We start from the raw sequence: 20,935 nt of genomic DNA on the forward strand, positions 1-20,935 counted from the left end.
TTTACTTTCCCTCTGTTTCCATCCTCTTTTACATGAATCTCCTCCTTTCCCTTTCTCTTTATTCTATATAAGTGCAACATTTAATAGCCCCAACAATCTCTAAAATCTGTGGAAACTAACAGTACTTCAACTTCCCTCTCCCAAATACTTGTGCACCTCCATCTTTTGCAAAATTAACACTAGTCTTCACACTAACTCACCCTATACTTCTCCCACTTCTAAATGACCAGATCCCTAGTATACTTCTACCAACCTTGTTCCTTCTCCTACCAGTGATTATTGAAGTAAAAAGGAACATTGTTTTTAATTCACTACTAGGACATTTGCATAGCAGGCCAAAAGCATGGGTCACTTCTGCCATTACTTTGGAAGTAATGTTGAGCTCCTACCTTAAAGATGTAAGTCTGATCTACCTATCTAAGACTAGAGCTGATAACTAAGAAACAAGAATATTGAAATACCTAAAAATATAAAATCTCTATGTAATAATATAACAAAAAAAAACAATACATTATAATTTCTCCCAAAATTATAAATCCAACAGTAATGACTAAGGACCTCTAATGATTACTGAAGTTTGCAAAGAGGATATATTCTAAATATTCACACCACACACATGCCCACAATGGTCACTATGTGAGGTGACAGGTTGATCAGCTTGAATATGGTAATCATTTCATTGTGTAGATTGTGTACACAGATACCAAAACATCACGTTGGATACCTTAAATGTATATTTCTCTTTTTGTTTGCAGTGTTGGGGATCAAATCTATAGTCTTGTACATGCTAGGCAAGCACTTTGCCACTAATTAAAACCTTTAGTTCTAAATATGTGTCAGTTTTACTTGTCAATTATCCCTAAAGTTAGAAAATAAATAAATAAAATTTTAGAAATAAAAAGATGTAAAAGATAAAACAACTTCTAAAAACAGTATGAGAGGCATCTCATTCCTTATATGCCATATTCTAGGACAGATGAGACATGTTGTCACAATGCCTGAAATTAATACCACCCATCTCAATGAGCAGCAAGTTCAACTCTGGCAGAGATTTGTATTCTTATTGATGAAAATGACAATAAAATTGGGGCTGACACCAAGAAGAATTGTCACTTAAATGAAAACATTGACAAAGGATTATTGCATCAGGCTTTTAGCATCTCCTTAGTTAACACTGAAAATAAGCTTTTGCTATAGCAGAGATCAGATAATAAAATTACCTTTCCAGGTCGTTTAAGTAATCTAGGAGAGCATGAAGAAAACAATGCCATTGGTGTGAGCAGCACAAAAGAAGCATTTAATGCTCAAATGGGAATACCCTTGGAAGAAGCTCATCCAGAGGAAATGAAGTTTTATTTTTTAATTTTTTTTTCAGGGGAGAGCACAACTGCAGTCCCCCACTACCACGAATTGTGCAGTTGAGTTTTCTGCATTTGGGGAAATTGCAGGGGTCAGCATATCCAGAGTGCAAATGGATAAGCCTCGCCCTGAGTAAACCACCTTCCTGATCATGGTATCTCCCCTGCCAGGTAAGTATGTAATGAAGTATTTAACACAAATTTACCAAAGGCACAATCAGATGGTATCCAGAGTGAATAAGAAATTGATTATATTTTATTTTTGAGGAAATATGTTACCTTTAATCCAGATCCCAATGAGATCAAAATCTATTGCTATGTGTTAAAGGAAGAACTGGAAAAAATTATGGGGAAAAAAAGCAGCCAATGGTGAAATTAAGTTAACCCCATGGTTTAAAATTATTGTAGATACTTTTCTCTTTAAATGGTGGGATAATTTGAACCACTTAAATCAGATTGTTAGACATGAGAAAATATATTGGATGTGAGTGCATAAGTGAATGATTGCCAAACAGTTTCTTTACCTAATAAGATTGGGGGGGGGGGTGTTTGTTTTAAATTGGGCTCTCTCTTATGATACAGATAACCTTTTAACCAAGATTTGTGTGGGTAAGTGTTGGGAGCTATGAACCAAACCTCAGCCATGTTGACAGAAACCGCCATATAGCAAGTTAAGTTTCTAGTTCCTCATCTAATGATCTATTACCAGAAATGAAGGAGCCATTACGCCTGGGTGACAGCCTCTCCTGGTGCTGCCGGTAATTGATGAAGAAACAAAGAAATTACATTTAACCAGTAACCCTGTGATCTCTGGCCTGGTTATGATTCCTTCCCCCTACAACCCTATAAAAACCTATGTGTAAAAAATAAACTTCGAGACCTTGACAAATACCTAGCTTGGTCTCCTTCTTGTGTCTGTTTTCCTCCCCCATTCACGTTGGCTTCTCCCCGAGTCCTTGTTCAACTCCCTGCTGGCCGGGACAGGTAAGAAAATAACTGACTTAAAGTTTTGTATAACACTTATATGTACTCTGCTGTTTGTAAAACATTTATGAGAAGCTATTATAAAACAGATATAGCAAATAAAACAATTTAAGCAATAGAAAATTAATGGGTATGACAAACTTGTGGAAATAAGTAAAACTATTTATATTTTGAAATTTTTCAGAACACTTTGTCATTTTCTAGGTGCTTTAATACATTTTAAATTTTATCATAGTCTAGAAAAATGAGCAAAGGAAACCATTTACATAGCTACTTCACAACAGTCCTCATTCTCTGATTAACCTGGCAGAGCAGGGATATAGGGGTAGCTCAGTGATAGTGTGATTGCCTAGCAGGCATGAGGCCGTGGGTTGTTAAATTCCCCTAGTGCCCCCCCTCCCCTAAAGGAAGAAAAAAGGGGACTGGAGAGATGGCTTAGCAGTTAAGTGCTTACCCGTGAAGCCTAACAATCCCAGTTCGAGGCTCAATTCCCTAGGACCCACGTAAGCCAGATGCACAAGGTGGCACATGAATCTGGAGTTTGTTTGCAGTGGCTGGAAGCCCTGGCCTGCCCATTTCTCTCTCTCTCGCTCTCTCTCTCTCTCTCTCTCGCTCTCTCTCTCTCTCTCTCGCTCTCTCTCTCTTTCTCTCTCTCTCTCTTTCTCTCACTCTCAAATAAATAAATAAAAATAAACAATTTTTTTTAAAAAAAAAGTAGGGAAAAAGCTTGACCAGGTTCAAAGGAAAGTAAGTGATATCAAGTTAGCATCCTTCAGTATTCATACCTGATTGATGTCAGGAGTCCCTTCATAACAAAAAATCTGTGGGTTCTCTAATCACTTCTATATTATGATAGTATTTTCATAGAACTTCACACATCCTCTCTTATACTTCCTATCCTCTCTAGAGTACTTATAATACCTAATTCAGTGTGAATGGTTGTTATCCTGTGCTGTTCAGGAGATAGGGGCAAGGAAAAGTGTACACATGTATAGAGTACAGATCCAAAAATTTTTAAATATTTTCAGTACATATTGACTGAACTTGTAGATGTGGAGGGCAAACTGTACACTCTACATTCTGTCATTCTGAGTTGTTTTTGTGCTTTAACTATCCTGAGAATTATTTTGCTACATAAAGTTAACTGTTACCTTTGGTGATAATAATTAGTCGACTTTAAGTTCTATTTGCCATTTAGCAGCCAATTCTTTTCAAAAGTACAGTGGAATTGCTGGGCCTGGTGGCACATGCCTTTAATCCCAGCACTTGGGAGGCAGAGGTAGGAGGATTGCTGTGAATTAGAGGCCACCCTGAGACTACTTAGTGAATTCCAGGTCAGCCTGAGCTAGAATGAGATCATACCTTGAAGAAAAAAAAAAGGAAAAATACAGTGGAAGAGATGCTACTCATGAGATGGGGTTGAGTCCTCTGCAGAAGTTAAAACATTTGGCTCTATCATCATTTGACCAGGATTCTTCATTGTGGGGCCATCCTCTAAGTTGAATGTTTGATAGTGTCTGCCCTCTACACATTATATGCCATTTAACAGCCCTTTCTGCTATGACAACCAGAATTGTAACATTACTAAATGTCCCCTAGGAGCAAAGTAACCCCTAGTAGAGAACCACTATTCTGCACTCAGGGCTTATTTTAGAGGCAGATGTGAATGAATAACAATGAGAAAGTTTTATTAAAATAGCTTCAGGTTATGAAATAAATGTCTGTTATATTTTAAATTATATATCTTGGTTGAGATACTTCATTAAATTTGCCACATGTATGTCAAATTTAAAATCTTAAGGCAGGATTATTCTTAACTGATGTATAATGGATAAAATAAAATTTTCTTAGGAAGTTAAATGTTTTGTAAATCTAATTGTTAACTCTGAACAGTTGATTTATATTTTAAGATATGGCTATAGAGCAAGTATTTATTAAAAAGTAATAAAAGCTTATCATATTTCAAAAAACAGTATGAGAGAATGAGAATACCTTCATTACTCTGCAGTAAGCAGAAATTTCTTAAACAAGACTCACAAGCTCTTATACAAGACAAGACTGATAAGCTACACCTCATTGCAATTAAGAACTTCTGTTCATCCGAAGACATAATTAAGGGAGTAAGCATGGTAAATCACAAAATGAAAAAAGATACTACTATTATGCTTATGTGACAAAGTAGCCTGTATACTTTAGTAGATGATGACAGATAGATATAGGTACATGATAGATAGATAGATAGATAGATAGATAGATAGATAGATAGATAGATGATAGACGATAGATAGATAGATAAAAGATAGATAGATAGATAGATAGATAGATGATAGATAGATAGATAGATAGATAGATAGATAGATAGATAGATAGATGATAGATAGAAGATAGAGAAAGAGAGGGATGATAGTGGGCTGTTTTGCTACTTGATATAGGGTCCTACTCTGTAGGCCAGGTTGACTTCAGACAAGTGCTGGGACTATAGGCATGAGCTGCCATGCCCAGTCCAGAAATAAGTCAATAAGAAAAAAACTCAACTTTTCAAAGAAAGACTTGAGCAAGCATCTCATAAAACAGAATATTAAATGGCTAATGAGCATATTAGAGATGTTCAACACTGTTAGTCCTCACCAATCATTATGGAAGTACAGTTTCAAGTTACAATATGACCTGATTTACTGGGTTAGAGGGATGGTTCAGTGATTAAGTGCACTTCCGGCACAAAGGCAAAGTCCTGACTTGGCCAAGTACAAATCTCCAAACCCACATAAACAGCTTGTGACCCCAGGCACACAAGGGAAGCAGAAACCATGAAATTAACCTGGCTCAGGGTAAAAAAGAATTGATTACAACTCCACCAGAATGACTAAAACTAACAGCATGAACAATTCCAACCAATCTTATATCTGGTAGGTGCTATGGTTTTATAACTGTTCCCAAAAGACCATGTGTTGAAGGCTTAGTCCCAAACTCCTATTGCTGTGAGAGGTGTGGAACCTATAATGGATGATAGTTAGGTCTTTGGACTTGCACCCTTGGAGAAGATATTAGGACACTAGCTCCTTCCCGTTTTCACTCTGTGGTTTAGCCACTGTTTGGGGAACAGGCCTGTTCTGTCACATGCTCCCAAGATACATTGTGCCACCACAGGTCCAAAGCAACAGAGCCAAGGGGCCATCTATTGAAATCTATGAAAGCATGAGTCAGAACAAACTTTTCCTCCTTTTAAAAGTTGATTCTTACCAAGAAAAAGCAAAGTTGGTTCACTCAGATATTCTGTCATTAGCTGATCAATACTGCTCTTTTTGTTGCCTGGACATGGTACATGGGCATTGCTGGTTATTGGAACTGCTCTATATTCTGATCTGGGATCTTATTGCTGTAAAAAGACCTCAAGCTATACATATAAGACTGTACAAAGCCTGGCGTGGTGGCACACGCCTTTAATCCTAGCACTCGGGAGGCAGAGGTAGGAGGATCGCTGTGAGTTCAAGGCCACCCTGAGCCTCCGTAGTGAATTCCAGGTCAGCCTGGGCTAGAGTGAGACCCTACCTCGAAAAACTAAAAAAAAAAAAAAGACTGTACACCTCACTATAAGTAATACTTTAGTAAGAAAATAAAAATAAAGTAACATATTTATGACCTTTGCATCTATGATCATAGTTGAAAGGGTCTGTAATTTTCTTTTATTATACTATCCTGCCTCATTTGGGCATTAAGATTACTCAGGCCTTAAAACATGAGATTGACACCTTTTATCCTTTAAGTATCTTTTTGTGTTGTGTTTTGTTTTGTTTATTTTTCGATGTAGGGTCTCACTCTAGCCCAGGCTGACCTGGAATTCACTCTGTATTCTCAGGGTAGCCTCAAACTCACAGAAATCCTTCTACCTCTGCCTCCTGAGTGCTGAGATTAAAGGCATGCTCCACCACGCCCAGTTTAAGTACCTTTTTGAAGGATGGAAGAACCTTCTAGGTTCACTCTGGGTAACATTGAACTAGCATGAACATTTGTGGAGTAACATAGCGCTCTGAGGTATGCAGTGATCTTGCCACTATTGCCACTGGGTTTTAGCTCTGTTCACATCAATCACCATCCACAGCACTCACTTCACGACTAGAAATAATTCCAGTCTGCTTCCACAAGACAAGCCTAAACATTCTGGAGCAGTTTTTCTTGGAAACAGAGTGAAGGGGAAAGGGCTTAAGGATGTGACTGTCAACGCCAGATCATAAACGTTAACCAGGAATTATGGATCAAGTTCTGAAAGTGGTTTGGAAAAAAAAAAGTAAGAATTCACTGGCACTTGACTCAGCCTGAAAGAGAATGTTAAATCAGTTATGTTCAGTTTCAATTCTCTTTAATTGTTTCACATTTACTGTACTCCAAATTGCCTTTAATAAATAAAAAAGATGAAATGACTCCAAAACACTGGTACTGAATACTAAATTGGTGATACAAATACCTAGCTTTAATAATTCTGATATGATTTTCCAAGTCCCAAAACAAATAAAATGTGGTGTTTAAACATAATTATAATGAGTGAACAAATCATCACATTTTTTGTAAGTTTTATCTACCCTCAAGCATGAGACAGAGTGGCAAACTTCCAGGGTAAGTTTTAGCAGAATTGGCAAGGCAAGGTAGAGTCATGCCAGGGCCTTCACTTTGCATTTAATTGCAAGCACTCCACAATGAAGAAAACATTATCCCCATTTAATTATGAAGAGACTAAGGTCAGAGGTTAAGTATCATGGAAACAATCCTATAACCAAGAGATTCATTCCAGAACATGAGTCAAGGTCTTTCCTCCTCCAAGTATACCCTCTCTCCACTTACAGCAATAAGAGGCTGCAGAGGCTCCCATTTTGTCTAAAAAGGAGTTGGTAAAACTTGGCAAGTAGCTCAAAGTTGTCATAGCCATACAGAACTGGCTGCAAGAGTACATTTGAATGTCATAAGAACATCTTGTGGTTTTTGAAGAATTATTGTTTTTTCCAGGACAAGGAACATCCAGGCCCATCACATGCTGTACATCTTCCAGAGGACATTTTCCCTTGCTTGTACATTCTCTGACACATAATGAAAACAGAAGAGCTTACCAGCAAGCATTGCTTTCTCTCTTTTTAACAGACTCTATTAAAACTTAATTGACAATCACAAGATTATTAAAAATTAAAGAATGATAAAAGTTAAATGTTTTCAATACATTCAGACAAACCACAGATAAATGTAAATCAAAGAGATAAGCAGGAAATGGGACAGCTGTTTAATGAAACTTCCATCCAACAATAAATCAAGCAAACCAGTTGCAGAGACTTCCCAACAAGGTGGCTGTTTTAGGTCACTTAAGTTGTGCTCACACCACTATTGTACAGCAGTGGTCTGGCCTGGAGGGGCAAAGCTGTGACTGGAGAACTATGTAAATGTTATCACAGAATGGCCCTAGGAAAATCACAAAGGGGTTGCTGAAGAGGGCAACATGGGAACTCAGCCGTGGGCACTCTGAGCCTGATCAGCACACAAACCATTTACAATCATTATCATAATTACTGCTAAATGATTGTTGCACTGGGGGTGGAGAGAAGGCCTATTTTTGAACTCTGGTTTCACTAAAGCTTCCAAGATGACTATTTCAATTTTCAGAATAAATAATTTCCTTTCCCACAATTATTTCAAAGAAGCCAAGCTTTCCCTTGTGACTTTTAATTTGAGTTCTCTAATCAAAAACTTTTGAGTGGCCTTGGGCAAGGCATCAGAGTACTCAATGTCTTAATTCCTTTAGTTGCTAAATAGCAATAATGATACCTGCTCTCTTCTTCTCTTCAGGCTGAAACACTGATTGCTGAAAGATTGCTAAGCACTTTAAAAAAAGAAATAGCTTAAAGGGAGAAAGTTTTAATATGTAGGGAAGATGCCTATAAACAGTGTCTTTAGATCTTTATTCCAAATTTCTCTCAGCTTTTCAAACTCCCTGAAATCCTTGCCACTTCAGTGCTTATACACAGTTGAGACCAGGGTCTGCCCTGCCCTGGATTTATCTATTTAATTCCTGCATGTCCTCATACCTCAAATACCTTCCTCAGGCAAACCTATGAAGGCAATATTTATCTTGGTAATCACTGAATCCCTGGTGTATAACACATTGACCGTTATATGGAAAAGGCTCAGTTACTACTTATTTTATTTTTCATCTATTTATTTTTATAAAGAAAATATGTGGAATCTTGGGGAATCTATTTAATCACCCTGGGCCTTTTTTTATCTGCAAGATAAATAGCTAAAATAACTCATCATCACCATTGTCCTTTTAGTGTTAACATTATGGGATTAGGACTTGAAGATCAACAGCTTCTCATTGTACTTTAATCTGTTCATTCTGCCAATTTAACTATTAAGATCATAGTGAAGGAGATAGATACAGATATATTTGTGTGTGTAGGTATGTATGTGTATGTGCATGTGTATACACACACACACACACACACACACACACATATATATAAACACATAATCTACCATGTCCACATATTTGGTCAAAATAATTCTGGGTGTTTCTGTGGGGGTTATTTAGATGAGATTTAACATTTATATCATGGTCTCAGAGTAAAGCAGATTATTCTTCATTCTTGTGATCAGTTGAAAGTCTGACTAGCCAAAAGGATTTAAATTTCCCCAAGCAAGAAAATTCCCCAGCAGATCATCTCTGAATTTACATGTCACATCGATGCTTCCTGAATCTTCAGTTGGGATAGACGGAAAGACAGATTAATCTTACTGGTTCAGTTTTCTGGGGACTGCTATTACAATCATGGCAGCTCTTCCTGTCACCAGAGATCAATATAGTTCTATTGAAAACAAGCATGGATGGATGCAGAAGCCAGATTAGAAGGCTGGAGAAGAACAGTGCTGGGTACCTGTCCTAGTCAGTTCCACCTTCACTAACAGCCTTGCCAAATATTAGCTTGCTGATCTCTTACTCTTCCACCAGCCTTCAGGTAGACCCTGGCCCAGGACAGAAGTGATATTAGCTGTCAAGTTTAGTCCAGTGTGTAGGACTCTACCTTCCAACTCCATGATGCTCACTGCCCATGGATCTTGCCTTGCTTCTTCCATGTATAAAAACCTCTGCCCCTTAGGCTTCAGCCTACAGCAGTAGTCTATGAAAGCCAATAACAAAGTTTCCTCATGTCAAAACCCTCCATGCTTTCACCTAAGCTTTCTTTCTGTTGTGGATTTCCTAGCTGCCATGTGCTTCCCAGTTGCTCTGTCTCCTTGATACAAACAAAGCTGCTAGTGTTCAACTTGCTTTCTATATCTAGTACACCAAAATTTGCCTAAAGGTCATATTTTCTAACCAGTTTCACTGGCTATAGAGAAGGAAGAATGTAAGTTTGGAGGTTAAGGCTAATTCTCAATATTATTCTCTTACTAACTATGAAACCTCTAGCAAATTACCTTATCTGGCCAAGCTTCTTTCCAAATCTGTGAAGTGGAAATAGCAGTGCTATGTAAAATAGATATTATGAAAATTACATAAAACACTAAATAAACAAACAAAAACACAAGCATGTGGATATATACAGCACAAGTCTGACTTATAGTTTGCCCTCAGTACAAAAATTGTCCTTTTTCTGTCTCATCATTTTTACCAACTTTAACATTGTTTAAAAGTCCAAAGTCTCATCTGAGGTTTAAGACTATCTCTTAACTGGTAGCCCTGTAAAATCATAATGCAAGTTACATACTTGAAACACATAGTGGCACAGAGTAAATATTTCCACTGCAAAAAAGGCATAACAAAGAGAGACTGGGCCAATGAAAAAACCAGCAACAAGTAGGTAAACATCAAACATCTGCAGATACAAGTCCAACATCTACAACCAGAGTTGAAATTTCTGGTTTCTAATTCCACCCCTCCAGCTGTAATGCTCACAGCCCAGGAAAAATTTCATCTCAAGCTGGAAACTTTCCTTTGCAGCCATCCCACAGGCCTGGTATATCCAAAACATCAAAACACCCTCGAGTTTAAATTGCAAGCCACAGTTCATCTTTATAGCTCCATACAATGGCCTTACTTGCTCTCCATATAGGAAATTCAACCCTGTTCTATATTGCTTCATCTCAACAGCTTCTGGAACTGATTCATCACCATAGCTCTGTACAATGGGCTTACTGAATCTCCACACAGGGATTTTAACCTTGTTCATGTTGTCACATCTTAACTGCTCCTGGGAAAGTTTCATCTTCACAACTGACTTGGGCTCATACATATATTTCAACCCTGCTTCACACTGTGACATGACAGCAGCTACTGGAGCTGTGTGCACTTCATGACTCACACTGTGCCTTTTTCATGCTTTCAAAACCAGTATCAGGTGAGTGGCATAACCAAATTTGTAAATCCAGGGGGAAATGAAGCTTGACCTTGAAAAGCAGGATAACTTACCACTCTTCTTTCAAGCCACGTCTTTTCAAAAGAATTTGTATTCTTACTAGCTTAAGCCTTCCATGGGTAGGTTTCCCCCTTAGGTATCTTTTTGTTGTCTCAATGCAAAACAATTAGCCCACCTTTAATGGTGGTATACTCCTACTGGTTGTAGCTTAAGTAACCTAAAACTAAGTCTTTGTGCTTATAACTTCAAAATTGTTTGAATTTTTCCTGTGATAAACTGTGCATCTTTCATACCTTTCTGTTCTATACATCTCCCAAGCACACCAGTTCATTACTTTTAAATATAACTTTGCTCAAATTCTCGGGGCATAAGCAGTATATAACCACTCTTCCTGCCATTAGCATAGTTCTAACAAAGTTGTGTCCTTCCCATTTGAAAGTTCCTAAGCCAAACCTTCATGGCCCACAATTCTCTGCATTTAGCTTTTTCAAACTCTCACCAAAAGCCAGGCATGGTGGTGCATGCCTTTATTTCAAGCACTCAGGAGGCAGAGGTAGGAGGATCTCTGTGAGTTCAAGGCTACCCTGAGACTGCATAGTGAATTCCAAGACAGCCTGAACCAGAGTGAGACCCTACCCTAAAAAACAAATACTCTCACCAGAAAAGCCCATCAAGCTCTGCTTTATAGCATTGAAAGTCTTCTCCAACCCAAAGTACCAAGTCAGTTCATATTCCTCCCACAAACACATTTCAAAAGACCAAAACCCATGTAGTCAGATTATTTGCAGCAATGACCCCACTCTTAGTACCAATTTTTTGTTTCAGTTAAGATGTCATTATTATAGCAAACATCAACTCAGACGTAGTTTATAGGAGAAAAGGGTTTATTTCAGATTTACAGATTCCAGGAGAAGCTTTATCATGGTGGAAGATGGATGCTATCTCACTTCTATACATCCATAGCAAACAGACAAAAGCTAGCACTTACAAGGACAAACAGCCATTGTGCAAGTTGGTTCTCACCATACCTAGTAGGATTGTACTCAAGATCTGCCTTCAGTGACATACATCCTTCAACAGGACTCCACTTGCTGAAGATTAAGTAGGAAACTTCACCAAAAGTGCCTAAGGACAGGGCTGGAGATATGGCTTAACAGTGAAGGCACTTGCCTGAAAACCCAAAGGACCCCAGTTCAACTCTCCAGGACCCATGTAAGCCAGATGCACAAGGGGGCACATGCATCTGGAGTTTGTTTTGTTGGTTAGAGGCCCTAGCATGCCCATTCTCTCTCTTTCTCCCTCTATCTCCCTCTATCTCTCGTAAATAAACAAAATATATTTCTTAAATGCCTAAGGAAACAGGTATGGTGGTACAAACCTTTAATTCCAGCACTCAGGAGGCAGAGGTAGGAGGATCGCTGTGAGTTTGAGGCCACACTGAGGCTACATAGTGAATTCCAGGTCAGCCTGGGATAGAGGGAGACCACACCTTAAAAAACAGCAACAACAACAAAAAATACCAAACAAATTTAAAAAAATGCCTAAGGACATGAGAGGGGACATACATTTACTTTAAATCCACATAACTTTATATCAAAAGAGAATAAACAAAATCCCTAAAATTAAAAACCAACTGAAAAAGAAATGAAACTAACTTAAAAGAATAAATACACAAAATGCTATCAGTTTTATAATTATACAATAATTAAGTTGCTCTCTAAAGTTATAGGGCATGGATAAATAGTTGGAAAATATTGGTAAAATATTAGTCATTACTGAAGCTAGGTGATAAGCTTTTAGGGTTCATTGTTATCATAAATCCCTACTTACATGTGGTTGAAACTTTATATAATAAAAGTTAATAATAAATAAGTACAGCAATTTTTGTTTGGAGAGGCCCACAAAGAAGTTTAAAAAGAGGAGTTAGTAAATTAAAATTAGTGAAGGGTTTTTTAAATGTAACTTTAATATAATAGATATTGGTGACAGAAATGCCTGTTAGCTTAGCTTTCTTACAAAATGTAAAGGTAGGGCTGGAGAGATGTCTTAGCAGTTAAGCCCTTGCCTGTGAAGCCCAAGGACCCCGGTTCGAGGCTCAATTCCCCAGGACCCACATTAGCCAGATGCACATGGGGGCACATGCATCTGGAGTTTGTTTTCAGTGGCTGGAGGCCCTGGCGTGCCCATTCTCTCCCTCTCCCTCTCTCTCTCTCTCTCTCTCTCTCTCTCTCTCTCTCTCTCTCTCTCTCTTCTTCTTCTTCTTCTTCTTTCTCTGTCTGTCACTTCCAAATAAATAAATAAACATAAAAAAATTAAAAAAAAAGTAAAAGTAGATTTATCTGGGTTATACCCCTAGGATTTTGTCCTCAGTTTTCAAGCTCAGCAACTCCCTTTCTTTTCTTTTTTCCTTTAGTAATGCTAGGGATCAAGCCCAGGATCTTCATGTATGTTCTACCACTGAAATACAGGCCCACCCCAAAACTATCATCAGCTCACTGAAAATGATAACCTTAGAACTGGGGGTGTGGCTCAGTTGATAGAATTCATGGATAGCACACATGAAGTCTTGGGACGAGATCTCCAACCTTCCATGAACTGGTTATGATGGCATATGTCTATAATCCCAGCATTCCACAGGTAGAGGCAAAAGGATCAGTGTGGTGGTTTGAATAGAATAGATGGCCCCCAATATATTCAGTTGTTTGTAGTTTGCATCTGCAGCCACCTGGCTGGAGGCAGTAACACTGGGTGGATCTTAAGGTGTGGTGGTGGGTTTCAGATTTCAATCTAAAGATATGCAAAGTGTGCCTAGCTGGAGTTCCTGAAGTGTGCTGTGGCTTTTGACTTTTAGGCTTGTGTTTTTCTCTCTCTCTGCTTGGTCCTGTGAAGGCAGGCCAGCTTCTTCTGCCATTATAGAACTTCCCCTGGATCTATAAACTTCAATAAATATTCCTTCCTCCATAACTGTGCCTGGTCTGGAAGTTCATCTCAGCAAACCTGAATCTGACTGCTACAGAACTTGGTACCAAGGAGTGGACTGAGATGAACCTGACCATGTGGATGTTGATCTTTTGGAACCTTTGTTTTGGAGGAATAGGCATGGACTTGGTGCTTGTAACTGAAGATGTCTTCTGGAGTGGTAAGCCAAGTTTTATGGACTATTCTGATGAGAGTCTGAGAATGCTAAGTGCAGACAGCATTGAGCTTCGAGGCTTGGCTTATGAGCTTTCTAAGGAGAAGGAAAGACTGCAGAGGACTTTGTTGGAACTGGGCTACTGGCATAAGGGCTGGCTGCATCCTGCTGCCCAGGCCCAGAGAGTTTGATCAAGGTTAAATTTGTAATGGACTGATGTGCTTGGCTAGAGATATTGGACTGAGAGGTTTAAGATTTTAAGCTGGAAAACCTCAAGCAAGTTAAAATTACAGGCATTGAGACTTGTTTTAGGTTACTGAATCTGCTATTGTCAAACACATTAGCAATCTTAAAGGAAGATGGACCAATTGTTTTACCATGGAAAAGATGCCTGAGAAAAGACTATCATAGAAATGCAAACACTTTTGGAAAGAGTTGACTGGAGAAGGAACCTGCTCTTCAAGGTTATGATTTATTTTGTCTGTGAATTAAGAATATGGCTGTGTTCTGCACACCTGGTATTGGTTTCAGAAGCATGAAAAATGCAAGGAGTGGTTGTGAATTGCACATGCTTCCAGGAGGTGCTGCTGAGATACAGCATGAGGTAGGGCCTGATGCCCTGGTAGGCTGAATGACCCTTTGGAAAATGTAACAAACTGAAAAAAAAAAAAAAAAAAAAAACAGCCAACACACACTCCATGTGGATACTGTCTTATAAAAATACTTAACATATTTTTTTTCTCAGTACAATCAGAAAGTTCTCTGTATCCTTCCTGAAAATTGAACTTAGAGCTTTACACATGCTATATAAGTGTTCTGCCTCTGACCTATATTCCCAGCCCTTTTTTTCATTTCATTTTGAAACAGGGTCTCACTAATGTCACCAAACTGACCTTAAACTTACGATATCTCTAATGTACCCTCTTGAGTGGCTAGGATTGCAGGCATTGCCACTAGGCCTGACCTTCTCTTTTCTAGGATTTGTATTTATTTATTTATTAGAGAGAGAGAGAATGGGAACACAATGGCCTATTGCCACTGCAAACAAACTCCATATACACATACAACCCTGTGCTTCTGCCTTTACATGGATAGAGGGGAATAGAATCCAGACCATCAGACTCTGGAAACAAATGCACTGAACCATCTCTATAGCCCCTTGGTCTTGTCTTTTCAATTTGTAAGTGCTAGTAAAACAATGGCGAGACAACAGAAAAGTCGTGGAAACCTAAAATGTCATAATAACTCTTCTATATTGGGAACACTAAGTAAAGTAAAACTGGTATTTAAAAAAATTGGGGCTACACAGAACATTTTCCAAAATTGACCATATATTAGGATAAAGCATGCCTTCATAAAGGCAGGAAATTTGAAGTAACTTCCTATATCATGTCAGATTACAATGCTTTAAAGCTACAAATTAATAACAAGAGACACATCAATGACTTCGGGGTAAGCATAGGAGCCATGCCAAACCAGCCTAGAGAGGGATTTAAGCATCCAGTAAAATACACTCTTCTTCTGAAAAGTGAAGGAGTATAGATTATTCTTAGGAAAGGAGGAAAATTGCCAGAGTCCCACTGAGGTTCTTGTGGCTCACTCATCCCTGTGATCTGCACACCTGCCCAGCACTGCCCAACCAAACAAGGGGTTTTTACAACTTCATCAACCTTCTTGTGAAGGTAAGAAATCTGAGATTTCTTGTGAAGTTAAGAAAGCTGAGATCAACTAAGATGCTACAGAAAGAGATACAGATGGAACTGCATGAGAAACTCCAAAAGTCTTAAATCTCCCATCACCCACCACCAGAACCATAAACCTCCAGCATTCAGCCCCCAGTGGCAGCACAGCTAGCACAGCTGATCAGACTCTAGGTCCACAGCACACCACAAAGGGGTTGAGGTGGACACTCAGCATTGGTGAGATTGGAAGCCACTTTCAAAGTAATGAGGCTGACTGACAAAAAAAAATAAAAACATGTACATAGGCCTGCATTGGAAGAGTTAATCTCCCTTTTGTTATCAGGTCAGGTTATGGGTTATATAGTCTTCGTTGGTTTTACTATTTTCAAATAACTTGTATTTGGGGGTTGAATGTTGTTGCCTTTCATATTTATAGGGCCTTTGTCTTTTGCTTCTGTCATTATTGGGGGCAGGGTCTGATCCAGATCCAGGTTGACCTGGAACCCAATTCAGAACAGAAATCTCTATCGCACAGCTGACGAGATTAAGGGTATAGAACAACACACACCCTTAGGGATTTTGACTGTATAAGAGTATCTGTTTGTTTTAATCCCCACAATTGCATATTCTGTGCTAGTTTTTATTATGTATATTTCTCAGTTGAAGTTTAGAATTTGCCAGTAGTTGTTCCACCCAGTCCACTAGAATACTTTCTTAGCAAACAAACTCAACACCTAAGATTACTTCTGTGGCTAGATTGGGGTATAAAAGCTACACCTGGCACCCTAAACTCTTTTCCTGAAAGTATATAAAGATAGACTGCCACATCTAAGAACACTACAGAAAAGTAGAAAACCCAAGCATCAAATCAATTCAGGATGCAAAAGTTTTTACATTATAATACAAGAAACTCAAAGAATCAAGAAATACAGTCCCACGAAAAATTATAAATCCATCAGAATTAATCAATAATGAGACTGTTTTAGATGAAATGCCTGACAAAGATTTCAAAAGAATGATGGTATCTATACTCAAAGAATTCAAAGAAGAAATTAAAGGAATCAAAGAAGGAAACAAGGAAATTAAAGAAGAAAACAAACTCTGGAAAGAGAACACAGGAAACCAGATTAATAAAATAAGGAGGTCATTAGAAGACATGAGTAAGGAAATAGAAATACTGAAGAAAAAACAGAGTTAAATCCCAGTTCTGAAGAATAGAGTCAGTGAAATAAAATAAAATAAAATAAAATAAAATAAAATAAAATAAAATAAAATAAACTCTGTGGAAAGTCTCACCAGTAGAATGGTTGAAGGAGAGAACAGAATATCTAAACTAGAAGTCCAGGTGGCAAACCTAAGACAAGGTAATAGGAGGTATGAATGGGAGTTTCAAGAAATCTGGTACACTATTTAAAAAAAAAAAAAACAAAAGATTATTCACCCAGACCAAGTTGGCTTTATCCCAGGGATGCAGGGATGGTTCAACATATACAAATTGATAGTTATAATACAGCATATAAATGGTCTGAAGGGCAAAATATCACATGATAATCTCAATAGATGCAGAAAAGGCATTTGCCAAAATCTAACATCCTTTCATAGTAAAAGTATTACAGCAACTGGGAATAAAAAGAACACATCTCAACATAATAAAAGTTATTTATGGCAAACCTACAGCCAACATAATACTAAATGGAGAAAAACATGAAGCTTTTCCCCTAAATGCAGTCACAAAACAAGGGTGTCCATTGTCCTCACTTTTATTTAATATAGTACTGGAAGCCTTAGCTATAATAGGCTGAAATCCTGGCTCTGATGAATACAGTTAATAAAATAAAAAACCTCTTTGGAAAGTCTCACCAGTAGAATGGATGAAGGAGAGAGCAGAATATCTAAACTAGAAGACCAGGTGGCAGACCTAATACAGCTCAACAAGGAGAAAGACAAGCTAATATCAAGGTATGAATAGTAATTTCAAGATATCCAGGACACTATGAAAAGATCAAACATAAGAATTCAGGGTATAATACAAGGAGGAGAATTTCAGTCCAGAAGCTTAGTAGATGTTTTCAACAAAATCATAGAAGAAAAAATTCCCCAAATTGGGAAAGAAATGCCAATACAGATACAAGAAACATTAGAACACCAAACAGACAAAACCTGGAAAGAACCTCTCCTTGCCATGTTATAATTAAACTACTAACCATGCAAACCAAAGAAAATACCTTGAAAGCAGTTAGAGAGAAAAAGCAAATCACCTACAAAGAGGAGAGCCAATCAGGATCACAGCAGATTACTCAACACAAACTTTAAAAGCCAGAAGGGCTTAGAATGATGTATTTCAAGTTCTGAAAGATAATACTGTCAACCAAGATTACTTTACCCTGCAAATGTATCTATTCAAATTGATGGAGAACTAAGGACATTCCACAACAAAAACAGGTTAAAGGAATTTATGATAACTAAACCAGCTCTACAGAAAATACTTGAAGGAATTCTTAATGCTAAAGAGAAAGCAAAACACACCCAGGAGGAAATAGAAAAAAAAAAAACAAACATGCGTCAATAACAGTTAAAACAAATGAGTAAAGAGAAAACAGTCTTACAGAGACTGGGAATAGAAGGAACATATCTCAGTATAATAAAAGGTTTTTATGGCAAGCCTACAACCAACGTATTGTTAAATGGGGAAAAACTGGAAGCTTTTCCACTAAAACAAGGAACAAGACAAGGGTGTCCTCTGTCCCCACTTTTATTTAATATAGTTTAATATAATTTTGGAAGTCTTAGCCATAGCAGTAAGGCAAGAGACACACATAAAAGGGATACAAATTGGAAAGGAAGAAATCAAGTTATCATTATTTGCAGATGACATGATTCTATACATAAAGGACCCTAAAGACTCTATTAGCAAGCTGTTAGAGCTGATCAAAACCTACAGCAAGGTAGCAGGATACAAAATAAATACACAGAAATCAGTAGCCTTCATATATGCTAACAACAAACACACAGAGGATGAAATCAGAGAATCACTCCCATTCACAGTTGCATCAATAAAAATAAAGTACCTTGGAATAAACCTAAACAAGGAAGTAAAGAATCTCTACAATGGAAAAGTGAAGAAACATCCCTTGTTCCTGGATTGGAAGAATCAATAATGTGAAAATGGCAATCTTACCTAAAGCAATCTATACATTTAATGCAATCCCTATCAAAATTCTAAAGGCTTTCTTCATGGAAATAGAAAACACAATCCAAAAATTCATTTGGAATCACAAAAAACCTCGAATATCTAAAATAATACTGAGCAACAAAAAAGAGGCTGGTGGTATCACCATACCTGATTTTAACCTATACTACAGAGCCATAGTAACAAAAACAGCATGGTACTGGCACAAAAACAGACATGTAGATCAGTGGAACAGAATAGAGGACCCAGATGTAAGCCCAAGTAGCTATAGCCACCTGATATTCGATAAAAATGCCAAAAATACTCATTGTAGAAGAGACAGCCTCTTCAGCAAATGGTGTTTTGAAAACTGGATATATATCTGCAGAAGGATGAAAATAGATTCTTCTCTCTCGCCATGCACAAGAATTAAGTCCAAATGGATTAAAGACCTTAACATCAGACCTGAAACTCTGAAACTGCTAGAGGAAAAAGTAGGGGAAACCCTTCAACATATTGGTCTTGGCAAAGACTTTCTGAATACAACCCCAATTGCTCAGGCAATACAACCACAGATTAATCCCTGGGACCTCATGAAATTACAAAGATTTTGCACTGCAAAGGACACAGTGAAAAAAGCAAAGAGGCAACCTACAGAATGGGAAAAAATCTTTGCTAGCTATATATCTGATAGAGGATTAATATCTAGGATATACAAATAACTCAAAAAGTTAAATAATAAGGAATCAAACAAGCCAATCAAAAAATGGGCTATGGAGCTAAATAGAGCATTCTCAAAGGAAGAAATACGAATGGCATATAAGCATCTAAAAAAAAATGTTCTATGTCACTAGCCATCAGGGAAATGCAGATTAAAACTACATTGAGATTCCATCTCACTCTTGTCAGATTGGCCACCATCATGAAAACAAATGATCATAAATGTTGGCGGGGATGTGGGAAAAAAGGAACCCTTCTACACTGCTGGTAGGAATGCAATCTGGTCCAGCCATTATGGAAATCAGTGTGGAGGTTCCTAAAACAGCTAAAGATTGATCTACCATATGACCCAGCTATAGCACTCCTAGGCATATATCCAAAGGACTCATCTCATTTCCTTAGAAGTACGTGCTCTACCATCTTTATTGCTGCTCAATTTATAATAGCTGGGAAATGGAACCAGCCTAGATGTCCCTCAACTGATGAGTGGATAATGAAGATGTGGCACATTTATACAATGGAGTTCTACTCAGCGGTAAAGAAAAATGAAGTTATGAAATTTGCAGAAAAATGGATGGACCTGGAAAGGATTATACTAAGTGAGGTAACCCAGGCCCAGAAAGCCAAGTGCCACATGTTCTCTCTCATATGTGGATCCTAGCTACAGATGATTGGGCTTCTGCCTGAGAAGGAAAATACTTAGTAGCAGAGGCCAGTAAGTTGAAAAGGAGACATAAAGGGAAGAGAAAGGAAGGGAGGAGGATACTTAATAGACTAATATTGTATATATGTAATTACAATGATTGTAATGGGGAGGTAATATGATGGAGAATGGAATTTCAAATGGGAAAGTGTGGGGGTGGGGAGGGAGGGAATTACCATGGGATATATTTTGTAATCATGGAAAATGTTAATAAAAATTTTAAAAAAATAAATAAATGAAAAACAAAAGAATTTAGTACATAGTAGAAGAAGACTTACTCCAAAGGCATAATGGGTATTTTCAACTAAATCATAGAAGAAAACTTCTCCCATATAAGGAAAGTGATGTCAACACAGATACAGGAAGCCTATAGAAAACAAAACAGAAAAATCAGGAACGAACCTCTCACCATCATATTATAATTAAAATACACAAACCAAAGAAAATATATTATAAGCAGTTAGAGAGAAAAGTCAAGTCCCATACAAAGGCAAGCCAACCAGGATGACAGCAGATTACTCAACACAAAGTTTAAAAGCCAGAAGGGCTTGGAATGATGTATTTCAAGTTTTGAAAGATAGCAACCATCAATCAAGATTACTTTATCCTCACAATTATTGATCAAGTTAATGGAGAAATAAAGATATTCCACAACAAAAACAGGCTAGCAGAATATATGCACACTAAACTAGCTATACATAAAATACTTGAGTGAATCTTTCATGCAGAAGAGAAAGAAAAACACACACATAAGGAAACAGGGAAAAAAAAGAAACTGTGCACAAATAATAGC

The 20,935-nt window shown here is 37.7% G+C and overlaps 1 non-coding gene and 1 pseudogene across 1 annotated transcript; one reads left to right on the plus strand and one right to left on the minus strand.

Moving 5' to 3' along the window:
* The first annotated feature begins 964 nt into the window (after positions 1-964).
* On the plus strand, positions 965-1,846 carry LOC101602177 (annotated as a pseudogene).
* LOC123453486 lies at positions 1,373-1,537 on the minus strand. The gene has a single exon (XR_006632864.1). It is a non-coding gene; the product is annotated as a U1 spliceosomal RNA (small nuclear RNA).
* Positions 1,847-20,935: the final 19,089 nt, after the last annotated feature.

This window comes from Jaculus jaculus, chromosome 11 (genome assembly GCF_020740685.1).
Source record: "Jaculus jaculus isolate mJacJac1 chromosome 11, mJacJac1.mat.Y.cur, whole genome shotgun sequence".
Taxonomy (NCBI): Eukaryota; Metazoa; Chordata; class Mammalia; order Rodentia; family Dipodidae; genus Jaculus; species Jaculus jaculus.